The sequence below is a fragment of the Eulemur rufifrons genome, chromosome 9, assembly GCF_041146395.1.
Source record: "Eulemur rufifrons isolate Redbay chromosome 9, OSU_ERuf_1, whole genome shotgun sequence".
NCBI lineage: Eukaryota > Metazoa > Chordata > Mammalia > Primates > Lemuridae > Eulemur > Eulemur rufifrons.
In genome coordinates, this window is record NC_090991.1 from 14,453,046 (window position 1) to 14,455,685 (window position 2,640).

Here is a 2,640-nt window from a genome sequence, read left to right on the forward strand (position 1 = left end):
TCCCACCACTACGGTGAGGATGTTAGGGAGTAGAAATGACAACTTGGTGTGTCTAGGCTTGAGACCAGGAGCAGATTCTCCCAGCCTCTACATCCTACTCCTGTCGAGGGTGAGGGATCTCATGGCTGAGACAAGAAGATGCCACATGGACAAATGAGGAAGTGGCTACACAGTGGATTTTATCAGCATGGAGGGAAGACCAGACCCTTCCCATCTCCCTCTCACACATGGCAAGGGCCTGAGCCAGATGAATGGCTCACCTGTCACCTGAACAGGAGGGCACCAGGAGCAAAGCAGACCAAGATCAAGAAGAGGCTGTCCCCTCTCCATTTTCTCCTTGGTGACATTTACATAACTCCCTCAGCAACAGAGAGGAGAAGAGTCGGGAAAAGTGGAAAGAATCTGATTCTGACTGAGTTTACCTGGAAGTGACTTGCTTATGTTGCTTCTAGAGACCTGAGGCTTAAAAAGGAAATTTAGTACAGTTATAGAAAAATAAAGTTCATGCAACTGTAAAATTTAAATCTCCTTTGATGATAGCAAAAAATCAGAAAACTGGAGCATCCAACAAGAGGGAGACCGCTGCACTATGCAAGTATGTAGTATACGTGCTGCCAAAGCCAGCACAGTATTATGCAAGTATTTAATGTTTACAAATACTACACAATAATATAAAAATATTGCTTGTATTATTACAATAGTGTTTAAAAGAAAAACCTCAGCTGGGCACGGAGGCTCATGCCTGTAATCCTAGCACTTTGCAAAGTCGAGGCAGGAGGATCGCTTGAGCCCAGGAGTTCAAGACTAGCCTGGGCTACCTAGTTAGACTGTGTCTCTACAAAAAATTTTTTTAAAATATCCAGATGTGGTGGCACGTGCCTGTAGTCCCAGATACTCGGGAGGCTGAGGCAGGAGGATTCCTTAAGTCCAGGAGTTGGAGATTGCAGTGAGCTATGATGACACCACTGCACTCTAACCCAGGCAACAGAGCGAGACCGTGTCTCAAAAAACAAAACAAACAAAACCTCAAAACATATAGTTCAAATAAAATTGGGGAAGTAAATAGACCAAAACGTTAAGTGGTTGCCTTTAAGAAGCTGTGGGTGGCCGGGCGAGGTGGCTCTCACCTGTAATCCTAGCACTCCGGGAGGCCGCACCGGGCGGATTGTTTGAGCTCAGGAGTTTGAGACCAGCCTGAGCAAGAGCGAGACCCTGTCTCTACTAAAAATAGAAAGAAATTATATGGACAGCTAAAATATATATAGAAAAATTCGCCGGGCGTGGTGGCTCATGCCTGTAGTCCCAGCTACTCAGGAGGCTGAGGCAGGAGGATCACTTGAGCCCAGGAGTTTGAGGTTGCTGTGAGCTAAGCTGATGCCACAGCACTCTAGCCCAGGCACCAGAGTGAGACTCTGTGTCAAAAAAAAAAGAAGCTGTGGGTAATTTTTTTCTTCTTTCTACTTTTTTCTAATTTTCATCTATGAGCATATACTTCTTTACACAGACTGAGTATCCCTTATCCAAAATGCTTGGGATCGGAAGCGTTTCAGGTGCTCACTTCAGCAGCACATATACTAAAATTGGAACAATACAGAGAAGATTAGCATGGCCCCTGTGCAAGGATGACATGCAAATTTGTGAAGCGTTCCATATTTTTATGCCCATTGTCTGGGGGATGGACACACTTGAAGCTCTGACTTGGGTGAGGGGAGAAGGGCAATATATGCAACCTAACCATTTGTACTCCTATAATATGCTGAGATAAAAAAGAAAAAAGAAGTGTTTCAGCTTTCAGATTTTTTCTGATTTTGGAATATTTGCATTGTACTTTATAGGTTGAACATCCCTAATCTAAAATTCCAAAATCTGAACTGCTCCAATGAGCATTTCCTTTGAGCACCATTATTGGTACTCAGAAAGTTTCGGATTTTGGAACATTTCAGATTTTATATTTTTGGATTTGGGATGCTCGACCTGTAATGAAATTTATGCACATTATATATATGTATTACATATTTAATTATATAAGTGTGGGTATTATTTTCAGCATGGTTTGATCCACGGCCTAGAGCTTTGAAGAGCTTAGAGAAATGGAACAGAGTAAAAGAGATTTTCCAGGCCCTGCTTACCTCTGTCCTGCTGAGTTAGTCATCACTTGTCTCTTTCTTCTTGCCTAGAAGGTAAATGTTGGGTGATGTCATGGAAAGAATGAGCCAAGAAATGATAGACCGTGATGAATGAGAGCCTTTGTCCATAGAAGAAACAGGAAACCCGGGTACTAGTTTAAGTTTTAAGTCAGCGGTTCTCAAAGTGTGATCCTCAGATCAGCATTCTCAGCATTGCTTGTTAGAAATGCAACTTCTCTGGCCCCACCCCAGACCTACTGAATCAGCAGCTCTGGGGCTGGGGCCCTGCAATGTGTGTTCTAACAAGCCTTCCAGGGGATTCTGCTAATGTTTGATGACCACATTCTTTTATTTTTTTTAGTTTTATTTTTAAAGTTTTTTTCAATAAACTGTTTATTTTGAACAGTTAGAAAAATTGCAAAGATAGGACAGAGAGTGCCATAAGCTCTGCGCTCAGTGTCTCCTATTAACGTCTTACAAGAATATGCTACATTTGGAGAAGCATTTTTCAAAT

General features: G+C 42.4%; 1 non-coding gene across 1 annotated transcript; it reads left to right on the forward strand.

Annotated features, from left to right (window-relative positions):
• The first annotated feature begins 1,550 nt into the window (after window positions 1–1,550).
• LOC138392680 (U6 spliceosomal RNA) lies at window positions 1,551–1,657 on the forward strand. The gene has a single exon (XR_011234966.1). It is a non-coding gene; the product is annotated as a U6 spliceosomal RNA (small nuclear RNA).
• Window positions 1,658–2,640: the final 983 nt, after the last annotated feature.